The sequence below is a fragment of the Pyxicephalus adspersus genome, chromosome 3, assembly GCF_032062135.1.
Source record: "Pyxicephalus adspersus chromosome 3, UCB_Pads_2.0, whole genome shotgun sequence".
Lineage (NCBI taxonomy): Eukaryota > Metazoa > Chordata > Amphibia > Anura > Pyxicephalidae > Pyxicephalus > Pyxicephalus adspersus.
Window position 1 is genome coordinate 27,080,656 of NC_092860.1, and position 12,873 is coordinate 27,093,528.

The 12,873-nt window shown below is 39.3% G+C and overlaps 1 long non-coding RNA gene across 1 annotated transcript; it reads right to left on the reverse strand.

Moving 5' to 3' along the window:
* Positions 1–8,014: 8,014 nt before the first annotated feature.
* On the reverse strand, positions 8,015–11,932 carry LOC140325931 (uncharacterized). Its single transcript, XR_011919756.1, has 2 exons — positions 11,302–11,932; positions 8,015–11,171 (listed from the first exon to the last, which is right to left on the reverse strand). It is a non-coding gene; the product is annotated as an uncharacterized lncRNA (long non-coding RNA).
* Between the last annotated feature and the right edge of the window lie 941 nt (positions 11,933–12,873).

A 12,873-nucleotide genomic window follows, 5' to 3' on the forward strand; every position in this document is an offset into this window, starting at 1 on the left:
ATATGACTGAGTGCACCCGTCATCTTTGTACAGGGCTGTGGTATATGTCAGAGATATATTTGGGTGTGTGTGAGATCACTAGGAAATGCATCGATACATTTAAACCAAACTTGCCAGACATATGAATTATGTAAGTGCACAGCTGATCTTTGTACAGTGCTGTGGTATATGTCAGAGGTATATTTGCATGTATATTGCTCAGTGACAGTGTGCCTTTTGCTTAACACTATACCTTTATTTGATTCCTTTTCCTGTGTAATGAGAGATTGCAATAAATAAATATCCAAGCAATGCCGTGTTATCAGCTAGGATATATAAACTGCACATATTCTGCACATACTGACATTCAGGAAAAGTCAGTGTGCCTCACACAGTTATGTCCAAAAACAAATGACAAACTGGTGTAATCCTATCATTACATCCATTCCAAGAATAAATACAGTGAAAGAATAACAATGCCACTAAATATTATTAAACAGTATTTATATACTGCCTATATATTACACAGTGCTGTACACTAATGAAATTAAACACAATTTGTTTAAGTTTCACATTTTTTTTTCTTCATAGTCCATCTAACACAATTGTGTATTCAAAGGTTCTAATTTATTAAAGCTCTCCAAGACTGGAGAGGATACACTTTCATCAGTGAACCTGGGTGATCCAGCAAACCTGGAATTAATTTGCCATTTGTTAGCAAATGTTTTAAATCCTCAACCAGACCCATTCCAGGTTTGCTGGATCGCCCAGCTTCATGGATGAAAGGTATCCTCTCCAGTCCTGGAGAGCTTTAACAAATCAGGCCTATAATCTCAGAGTTATTCTAAAGATGAAGCCTGCAATTTTCAAGTCTTGATGCAAATGTAAAAACAACAACAAAGTTTTTTTCTCTTTTACAATTCAAACACATTTTGTGGGCTGCAGCTCTGCCCCCTTTGTCTGGTTTATATCTCCCTAACTGACAGACCCCAAGATTAAAACATTTTATATACTGACGCAACTTGTACCTAAAGAAAAACGAGGAAAAAAATTGGATAATGATAAAGTAATGATAAGGGCCAATATGGAAAAAGTAATCATATTGATAATAATATTACCAGCATTATTATAAATACAGACAATGACGGGTAACAATGACATATTATTATTGATAATAATAGCAATGGTAAAATAGTAACCGTATACAGATTGGGTACAACAAGCAAACAAACTGCATGCAACACGCACTATGATGAAACTTGAAAATACTGAAAAGTGTACATATACATAGTTCTCCCCAGAGGTTTTTAGCCGGTTGCTCCGCCCGGCTGATTTGAATACCCCGCCCAGCTCTCGTCCTCGCATGCACAGATCTCAGGCTGCTCTGTGTCATCCGTTCAGAGGATTGCACACAGCTCAGCCTTCATGTGAAGGGGACACAGGCAGCCCCGCCCCCATCTCATAGCACAGAGCTCTGCCTGTGACATGTATCCATCTCTAGCTCTGCGTGTGAATTCTGCATCCTCACAGCTCTGTGTACAAACCTCCATATCTCCTAATATGTATGACACAATGACCTGTAATTTTCAGGGTGTACAGGGGACCCTCATAGATACTGGGTATTACAATTTCAGCCCCCCAGCTTTAAAGAATTTCAAGATATAGAGGTCACAAATGTAAAAAGTTATGAAAATTGAACTTTGGGGTTGCTGTTTCAGAGGAAAGTGCAACTAGGAGTCCTAAATTGAAAGTGCAAATTGGGGCGCAGTTGCCAGAAGTCACTCAGAAGGGGTAAATGTTTTTTGCTGCTAATATGAGCTAAGCCTAACTTGTTACACCACATTCATTATACTTTTACACTACTTCAACGGATTACACTCTTAAAACTTAGAACGCTAGGAAGTTGGGTCACAATACACGGCATAGGACAGTTGTGGCAAAATACATAGAATAGAAAAATTGGATATACTAATGGGGCAGGCATTACAAAGTTGTAACAAATAATTGGGAGAAGGTAGAACACTGAAACAATAAGAGGTTACTGATTACCCATGGCATAAACAACTGGGAGCACTAAATTTGCCGTGTTCTGCCACACCCCCTTTTTTACCACCCGGCTACAGCTTCCTACCACCCGGCTGAAAAAAATTTCTGGGGAGAACACTGATATATATCAATTAATCCACTGCAAGTTTCCATTGGCATGCTTTACTCTTTCCCTAATCTATCCAAAATTAGAAAAAAAAAAAAAAAAAGTACAGGCCGTAAAAAAACCTTTCACATAAAAAATGGAGGGGGCTGGAAGGGGAATACACCATTGTGTCACTTTTATGACAGATTTCTGCATAACCATTATTTCCCACATAAACTCATGGGTTATCTCCCATCCTATTGTGTGTGAAATTCCCCCACCTACTAGATTGTAAGCTCTTCAGGGCAGGGTCCTCTCCTCCTGTATCACTGTCTCTATTAGTCTGTTATTTGCAATGCCTATTTAATGTACAGCGCTGCATAATATGTTGGCGCTATATAAATCCTGTTTATTAATAATAATAATAATGGGAGGACTGTTGGTAATATATGGCCTGGGGGTGGTCTTTGCCATAACGCAGGGATGATTTAAAAACAGGGTTTCATGGAACCCTAAAATTCCCTGAGAAGTTGCTAGGGTACCTTGAGCAATGAAAGCTGTGTCTTTAAGATCAATTTTTATTGTCACCAATGATCTTTTTTTGCTATCTGTAAGGGTGATATTCTTCCCATTGGCCAGCTATGTAAGAAGAATTCTTTCCATTAACCAAAACACTAAAGCTGCGTACACACTTGCAATTTTTGTCGTTGGAAAGAATCTTTCACGATCCTTTCCAACGACAAGGGACTGCACGATGCATGAACGGTGCTGTACATACAGCACCGTTCTGCTCTATGGAGAGGCCGATGGCCGATGCCGATTATCGGGCGATAAAAATCTGACGTGTGTACGTAGCTTAATGCACAGTGAGCTGTGTATCCATACGAAGATAAAGATTGATATTGTATATCAACATGGGCCAAAATAAAAGATAATTTGTTGCCAAAACATGACAACTATAATTAGATTATGAAACAGACAATATTGTCACCAAACACACATTGATACACAATGCCCGATTCTTCTTATGCTAGTTTTTACTTTCCTTAAAAATAAATAAATACTGAGACATTTTTCTGTTAACTCCAGCAGGTTTAGACTTTGGACCAGCCACAAATAACAAATATAATTTATTGCCTGCATGATAAATATTTCCTAAGCAAACAGCCTGCCCAGTAATCTGCACAAAGACAAAGCTAACACTGATTTGTTCTCTCTCCTACCTGCTGTAAATGGCTCTGTACTAGAGCTGCATATAATACTCCGGATGTCCCCGTTTGCCCTTAGAACCCGTAAAGATAAAACAAACTACAATGAGCTGTGCAGGATTGTGTGTTGTACATACACAGAAGTGAGGAGTTGCTTGTTCCAAGTCCCAGATTTCCCCAAGTTCAAAGCCTTCCAGTAAAAGGGGAGGAGGAGTCTGCCGGTAATCCCTACACAAACAATGACAGTACTGACGGGTTAGCAGGAAAATACACGTCTCTGCCACCCTAATAAATCAAAAGGTCTCTATTAGTTTTAACAGACAGTTTAACAATTGTAGCAGCTGCTAGAGACAATTTGTGTTAAATAGCTAACAAAGGCAGGCTGTCACTTTCACTTTTTACCAAATCTACAACTTCACCTTTCTAACAAATCTAATATTTTAAGGCTATAAGACTAAAGGTGCGTACACACTTCCAATTTTTATCGTTCCAATCGAACGACGAACGATCGATTGGGCAAAAAAATCGTTCGTAAAAAAGTAACCAACGACGCCGACGAACGCACATAGTTCCTCTATCGCTCAAACGATCGTATCTATTGTGTGTACAATATCTACGAACGATCGTGTCGTTAACTCTATGTGCAGAATCGTTGCTATACGATCGTTCGTATATATCGTGCATGAACGTTCGTGGTTCGTTTTCCAACGATAATAATTGGAAGTGTGTACGTAGCTTAAGTGCCAAACTGAATGACAAGAGAATGGACAGCAAAGAGAAAGATTAAGGCTAAACTCTAGCCCAGCCACATTTTCTTTTTTTGGATAGCGCTAAGTAAGAATAGAACATTAGAACATTTTTTAGAACAATAGATAATTTTTTTCGTAGGACTGGTACAGATTATTTTTTTCATATCCTTTCGGTGGAGATATGTGTGAAATGGATGTTCTGTCTAAATGGACTAACAGGATAAAACTATTGTGTGGATGTGCTGATCCATTCTAAACTTTCTGCTACTATGTTTTCCATAAGGAGATCTTCATAAGTGCTGTACTGCTATCTTGTTTGTATCGTATTGCATATTTTAACATTTTTTGAATAAAGCTGCATTCTGGTTTTATTTACCTATAAAGATGATTTTTCATATTTGACCTTAAAAGTCCTGGTATATAGTTGGTTATCCTGAAGGGTAACCTGGTTGTTTTTCTTGTATGTATTGCAAACTGGGATGTGATCAAGATTGATTTGGTCCTGAAAGGTACAATATTTTATTATGTATTGTGTGAATGTGCTGATCCATTCTGAACGTTCTGTACTATGTGACAGATTACACAGATTGTGTACCACAATACAAGACTCCAAAATAGCAGATACATAGAAATGGTAAAATTAGATCTTTTATAATACAAATTTCAAATGAAACAAAAAACTTAATAAACTTCTTCATATCTTGACATATGACCAAAATGTTTTTTTTTTTACATTATCATGAGTCCCTACGGAGTACATACACTGCACACTTAACGACAAGGATCCCTTCTAATTACCTGGTCGTTAGATGAAGAGCACAGCAAAGTGCAGCACGTCAGTGACAGGATCACCGACAGCCTGCAGACCTGGATTGAGGAAGGAGTGAGAGGATCTCTGAACATGACGAAGAATAGAATTTAGAAGACCGAATGAGAGAGATGCCATGCTGATGTACACTGTACAGTTCTTGTACATTGTACTCATCAGACAGCTGTTGTGTGAGCCATCAGTAAGCAGGTCAGTTGGTATATAAGGAGTACCTGCATACACAATGCAATGTAAATCAAGAAGAATATAACTGCAATTAAGAAGTCCCTAAAGCTGCAAGATTTCTAAGCACTCTTACCAAGCTACTCGATGAGATCAACCTACTTATAGTGACTTACTTCCTAAATATTGGATAATGCTCAATATGAAGATGCCATGTTATAAACCTACGCCAGTGCTTGATTATTAGTTGTACCACTGTACATGAATACCATTGAATGACTGGCTGATGTGTGACCTCCAGCTCCTCCTGTGTCTGAGAAGGGGAACAATTGTACCCATATGGTAACACTTGTCTAGAACAAACTTCATAGTAAAATTAGACTGTATGACACAGAAGCAGATTTTAACACCCTAGATTCATCAATTCACAATTTACTGGCACCCTAAATTGTTCTTACATGCATTGTTTATGGCAGATAAAAGACACTTTCAGAGTCTGCAGTCAATGATTAGTAACTCTATAGTTTTACAATACATCTGTACAAAATGTATCAAGGTCAATGCCTACAGCTGCTCATTTAGTCTGGAACTGTATAAGAATAAATGCTGTCAGAGCATTATGACATAGTTTAAGTTTTCTTTATTTGAAGCGCCTGTAGAACATCAAGGAAAACACAATGTTTCCACATTGTGTACATGCATAAGGGATGTGATGTTATGAATAGTGGCCAAGACAGGGCCAATATATAGCTCTTTTCAGCAATAGATCACTATGTTACTACAGTAATATACAGCTGGCTGATTGTACAAACCTAAAGCTGCATGCGGAGTAAGGGTGGTCTGGATTTGATCGCCACTTACCAAATCCATGCCCCAAAAATTATTACTCTCTCCAAAAATATTTTTGTGACTTCACAAAACCATAAATGGAAGGTACTTAGCAATATTTATTACATATTGTTTAATATTTATTAATATTTATAACATATTGTAAACAAAACAGTAAGAAAAATCCCTTCACAAAGCCGACAACACTGACATTGAAGTCCTAAGCCAATCAATATTTACTACATATATATCATAATTGAAACACGTTATTGATTATTTCACATGACACAAGTTTTGCATAAAAGGATGTTTTAGGATAAAGTGGGAGGTATGATCAGGAGGCGCTCTCGTGTCCCCTCCTATTAGAAACAAGAGTTGGTAATTGTTTGGCATTGTGTGTAATTTAGTGATCCTGCAAAGTTGACGGCTTAAGAATGTTCGAGAATCTTGGCACAAATGTAATGTAAGAGGTTTGAAGTGGACATGGGATCTTAGAGGAAAAAAAAATAAAATGATAAATCTGATCTCTGGGGTAAAACTAACCCGGCCCCATGAGTGGGAGAATGTTTAAAGCAAATATGCTTTGCAAACTAGTTGCTAATCACTTCTAGAAACACACTTTTCAGGTCCATCTATCTTTCTGGTAGTTTCTCACACGCTGGTTGGTGTAATGAGGAGTGAGAGGGTTTGTTTATTTTGTGTATAGTTTATTTCCATGATCCAGGCAAAAGTACACTTTAATGGCTTGAAGCAGCTATTTTGTCTAACTAAGACATTGGACCACCCCTCATTATGAATATTAGAAAGAAAGACTGAAGGACAATTATCCAGGTTAAAAAGATACCGAGCTATTGCTATACATGTACACTGTTCTAAACGCTTTTTTTACTTTATCACAACTACAGCTCATAATACCAATATCGTCAATGCATAAGCTTTAAGCTAAACACTAAGCCACAACTCCCATGCTTCCCACATTACAGAGGTAAAACTAGGACATGTAAACACCTATTGGAAGCCAGAATGTCAGACATTGCAAAGGTTAGAAACCTTTAGGAGTGCTGCGTGTTAGGCCATGGCGATCAGCTTCTAACAACTAATATCTTTACTTGGATCAATGTTTAGTTTGTACATGCAGAGTAATTGGTAAATGAAACCCATTAAGGTAGAGTACACTTGTTTCTTGCATGATAACCTGTGCAAATTATCTTTGAAAGTTATTTTTTGTCGCAACTGAAGAAATGCACGTATGAGGATCTAGGCTAATTGTGCAACAGCTAAAACACGATGGGTTGATGAAGGGGTCAGAGCACTGAAATCACAGGCCGGTGGGGTGTGTTCAGTTAGTGAAACAACATTATCATGGGTGCCCATGGCTTAGTGATGGTCCAGGGGTAGATGGGGCAAGAGGCCTGCCTGGTCCAGACTTACAGAAGAGCTACTACAGGTGAAAAAAAAAATGTAATATTGGTATTGAAAGAAGGGTGTCAGAACATCACAGCTTGCTGCGTATGGGGTTGTGTAGCCACAGACCTGCCCAAGTATAGATACCGATCCCTGTTCACTGCCCAAGTGACTACAGTCTACATATGTCAACCCTGGCCCACAGAGCAATGGAAGAATAAGGCCTGGTCTGAGGATTCGTTGTTTCTGTTAGATGTGGATGGCTGCATGCATGCGATTTATTTATCTGAACCAGAGATGGCAGTGACTGTGGAAGAAGCCCTGTGAGTGGGGTGCAAGCTCACAGCAGATCATGTATTATCAAGGTGCAAGATAGCACAGGAATTCTATGGAACAGTGGTCGCCAACATTTTGGACTTAAAGGACCACTAATTTCATGAAATACGGACCGCGCATGCGCAGGGAGCTGTGTGTCACAAACAAACTCGAGGAACAAACTTTGCCCAGAGTGACGTCATGATGCCAAAACCCGCCAACTACCCTGAGCCTGCGATCCGTACAGGAGACATGGTTCGCGGCTCTGGCCGGTGTGCCTACCCAGCAGGATCAGGAAAAAGACCCCATGGCAATCTGTTTAATTAAACCCCATTGTGTCCAGGAGTTTTTTTTTTTTGGGGGGGGGGGGGGGGGGGGGCACACCAGCAAGAGCCGAGGACCACCAAAATTTTCTTGGGGACTACAGATTGACGACCGTTGCTATGGAAGACACAGAGTCAATACCAGGTGGGAGCTGTTTAGGCAGCACAATTGGAACCTAAAAAATTGTTTATTGTTTTGGCTGACCAGTATATTGTAGTGTAGTGTTCCACCCAGGCCCTTTAAGCCGGGCGCACCACCCAGAACTTTTCAGTAACCACCTAGTTGTTTTTGAGTAGTTACTAGGGATGAGCGAGTGAGATTTTCAAACTCTATCTCGCAGTGAATTCGGACATTCTTGGTTACGGAAATTGTAAGCGAGAACGGCTGGTGTAAATTCGCCAAACGAGATTAAATTTTTTTTTTTTTTTTAAGGAAAAGTTACCCGGGCTGTGCTGATCAATGAATGCAGCCACGGCATTCATTGATCAGCTCAGTGTGCGATCCCTGGCACCAGAGGTTAAATGGGGACAAGTCTCCCCATTCAAAACCTCTAGTGCTCTCTGATTGGCTGAAGAAACGGTATTTAAGTAAATAACCTCTAGTGCCCAGGAGGATTCCCAGGGCTGCATAAATGAACGTAATGATTTCCAGCAACTTCTGATGGGTCCGCGAAATCAATTCACCAAAATGTTGCGAACCCATCGGAAGTTCGAGGAAATTTTTGCGAGAATGCCAGAGGCGTACCTCGGCTCATCCTTAGTGGTCACTGAAAAGTTGGGCCACAATACAGGCACCGCCACCCATCTACAGTTTCATCCCACCCAGCTTTAAAAAACTGCTTGGGGGGAACACTGTGGTTGTATTGTAGGACCAGATATTTAAGAACAATTATATAGAATATTAAGTGTGCATTGTAATTTCTTATAAAGATGGGTCCCCGTCCATAATGAATCTTGTGGATATTTTTATTTAAATAAAGGACTTCTAATTTCATCACCGAGAAGAATGAGATTTCAACAGAAAAGTCATCAGGCAGAATTTTTTATTCCTGGTTATCAGGGAGTATTACAGCAATTGCTTGGGGAAATTTTAGGGAAGTATCACTAATCACAGATTATACAATATTGGGTAACTAGATGTTTGGCTGAATGTCTTCCAGATCTACATGCCCTGACATTACCATCATGACTGACAGCAGTAATAGTAACGAGTGGTGCAAGGTCTGATCTGTGGAGAGGACCAGATAATGGTTTACTTGGGTCACGTTTTTCTAACATAATGGATGTATCAGCTATCTGATCTGGGAGTTTCCTATTTCTACTCATTTCCTAAGGGAATTTCAGCTACTTCACCCAGAAATATCAATTTAAAGCTAAGCTTATACACCATGAGACCATCTGTATCTGTGCAGGCTTTTTGTTACACTGGTTTAGTGCCAAGATGAATGGCTATTTTAATCCACTTTATAGGTAGTACACGGTTACTTTGATGCTTGTGATGCTGTATTGCAATGCAGAAAATAAACAAACAATCTGTACATTACTGAATTACATTAGATTGTCAGGTTTGAGTGAATACAAATGAGAAAAACAGCAACTTTCACAAGCCTGCAATTGCTAAATTTGTAAATTCATCGTATTTATTAACCAATTAAAGTTGGAAGCTAAGGTAAATCTCCCAATGGGAAAAAAAAGTGACAGCGGTTCTATCCTATCAACAAAAAATCCAGAGCATTTTACAAGCAGCCAGGCAAAGGAAAGGGGAAAAAAACCAGTGTATTGACCAGTGCTTTTGTTCCAACACTGTCAACATGCTTGTGGGAGAGCACAAGATGACACATTTTGTTTACTGTCCAGTCAGCAGTCAGTAGGTTGACCAAATAGATCAACCACGGGGCGTAGGAATTTAACAGTGCTATCTGGCTGGGTTGTAAGTGTCACAAGACTTCCTAAGTAAAATTACCAAAAGGTAAATTAGTTGGTTGTTTGGTAGTTTGCATAGAATCTCACTCAAGCAAAACATGAAAGTTTTCCATTAAAAACAATGTTTTAAAGTATCCGACCTGTTGTTAAACCAGTTTAAAGAATTTTGTTGGCAATGGTAATAACCAGTTGATATTCCTCCTAACACCATAATATAAAAGCATTAAAAAATCCCAGTTTAGAAGGTAAACTTTGCTCATCAATACAACAGACAGGTCTGAAAGTATTACACAAAAGCTTCACACTAATAAATCAAGAAACATAAGATAACCTTTGTGTGTTATATCTAGCTAAGGACTATTTACCACTGCAGCATTATCATTGTTGTGTTCATGTTTGTTCTGTTATTGCAGCCCCCACATTTTGAATTAAAAATATTTTTGTACTGTTGGAGTGGCTGTTATCCTGATGTCCTCATGTCCCTCTTGTTAGTGGTCTAAAATTCTTATTGTACCACCTTTATCTTAAACTAACTGAATTGTGCTGAAAAGTAAACAAAACAATACACCAAAAGAGGAAAAACACCACAGAAATGTTGACAACTCTACATCTAGGCTTAGCAGACCTCTGTTATTGTGGCAGTCATTTTTTTGAAAACATATAGGGAAAATTACAGCCCACACCATGCCAAGTTTACACAGAGGTGCAATTGGCTTGTAGGGTATTTTTCTCTTCTCACAGCCTAACGTGTGGGATTTTGCAGCTATGCAGGCCATTGCACTCAAGACAATACTTTAGTGGTTTCAAACCAAGCAGGATTTGCATAGCTTATAAAAACGCATCAAAAGTGCCCAAAAAAAAAAAACTAGCAGCAATATTTACCTTAATACAGAGTAACACAGAGACTAGGTGGGTCTTAAGGCGGACCTAAACTCAATGTGTTTCCTTGCAATAAAAGGGGTAAACAACCCTTTTAAAGTAAAAATGTATTTATTTATTTTGTTATTTATTTATTTTTTTAGGTGCAACACTCGAGACTATGGACATCACGCATCCCGGCAGGCTCTTGTCTGCTCCTTCTGCATATGCCTAATCTCGGGCATGTGCAGAAGGAGCCCGTTCTTGCCAAATGCCAATGTCATGCATGTGCAGTGAGATCAGCATGCTCTTTTTCCATCTACGTCACCCAATCTCATGCCTGTGCAATGCAAAAATGGGTGAGGTACGAAGAAGTACCTGGAAAATATGTGAGCAAAAAACAATGCAGTAGTACAGCAGCAGGTGACACATTGAGAGAAGATAAGACTAATATGGGTGAACCTGGGGGATCCAACAAACCTCAAATGGATTTTCTAGAAATATTTTGCTATTAGCTGTCAAAAGTTTTTAATAGCGGACCAGATCCATTCCAGATGTGCTGGACCACCCAGGTTCACCTATGATAGTCTACCTTCTCCAGTCTTGGGGAGCTTTAATAAATCAGGCTCGAAAGATGTATGAAGCCACCAGATGACCTGGAAGACCCTATAGAACAGGGCTCAGCAAACTTTTTTGGCTACTAGGCTATTTTAGGAGGTCAAGAAGGCACACTAGGCCGGATTCTCTCTCGAGTCCCGCGCTGATGGCTCTGCCCCCACCAGGAACACCCCTGAGGGGAAATCCCTTTTCTGCACAATGCATACGGAGGGGAGGGAATATTCCATTACCGCGACAGCGGAAGTGTTAACGCCGGCCATGGTAAACAGGGAAGGGAGGCATAACAAGGAGGCTCAAGAACCACCGGCTGCTGGACGAGATTAGGCCGCATCCACCAGGGGGGCGTTAGGCCAGAACGAACTACTGGCTAGGCCGTATTAGGCCCAAAGGCCGAAGTTTGCCTACCCCTGCTCTACAAAAAAAAGATAGTTGATGATTTAGGAATGAGTGGAGAGAGTAAATCAATAGAAAGCCAGAACAGTGATTGCTGAATATGTATCAAATCAATCTTTTTGTACAGAAAAAGTAAATGTCACATTCACTATTTCGTACACATTGAATAAAACTGGATAAACACAATCACATTCACACTTAAAGGCCCCCATATAAATCTATTGTACGAGACAAGACCGCCCCCCCGCCCCAACCCAAATACTGGTATACTGATCATCAGCAGAAAGCTTGCTTGAATATTTATTAAAGTCCTGGTTAAAAAGAAGGTGGAATGAAGTGTAATTTAGCACAACATTCCTGAAATAATATGGAAAGCCCCCTTCTTATAAAAAAACTTCTACTATGAAAACAAATAGCCTTTGAAGTGTTGAAAAGCCTAGTGAGTGGAGTCTGGTGAATCCCCAGTGATGTAATTAAACATTACATATGTTCAGAATCTTTTCAGCCCCTTGATATAAAGAGCAAGCTGTGGCTTTGAGGGCGACACAGTAATTCCCATACATACTGACTAATATCTAAACAAATATGATGACAGTGAATGTCGCATGAAATCGGTTACTTCCCACAAGAATAACCCATAGATTTGATGTTGAAAAGACATACACAAACATCCATTGCTTGTTCATTCTATCTCCAAAAAAAAAAAAAACCACTGCAGTGTCACTTCATGCTTAAAATAAGTGGAAAACTTAGATGTTTTCCTGCAGCTCAGTATCAGAATTCTTACTCAATGTCAGATACACATTAACCAATGACAAACAAAAAAAAAAAACAAAGTAGCAGAAACATCAGAAGGGTCAAAATGAAAAAAGCACATATCACTTAAAACTCTAGTTTTACATTAATAATATTAATAATACATTTTGTAACATTTTTGCTCCATACAAAAATAACATTCTTTTTAAAATATGATGCAGAAAAAGAAGACATAAAGACCCTTCTGTCTGTGCACTATTAAGGTGGCCCACATTCAAAGCGCAGTCTAGACTAACCCAGGCCACTCCTATGTCTTAGTTCAGCAGATTTCACATTGCTGTATTGCAGAGAGATGTAAACCGGCTCAGGCCAATCTAGAAAGCTCTGCTGCTCGCAG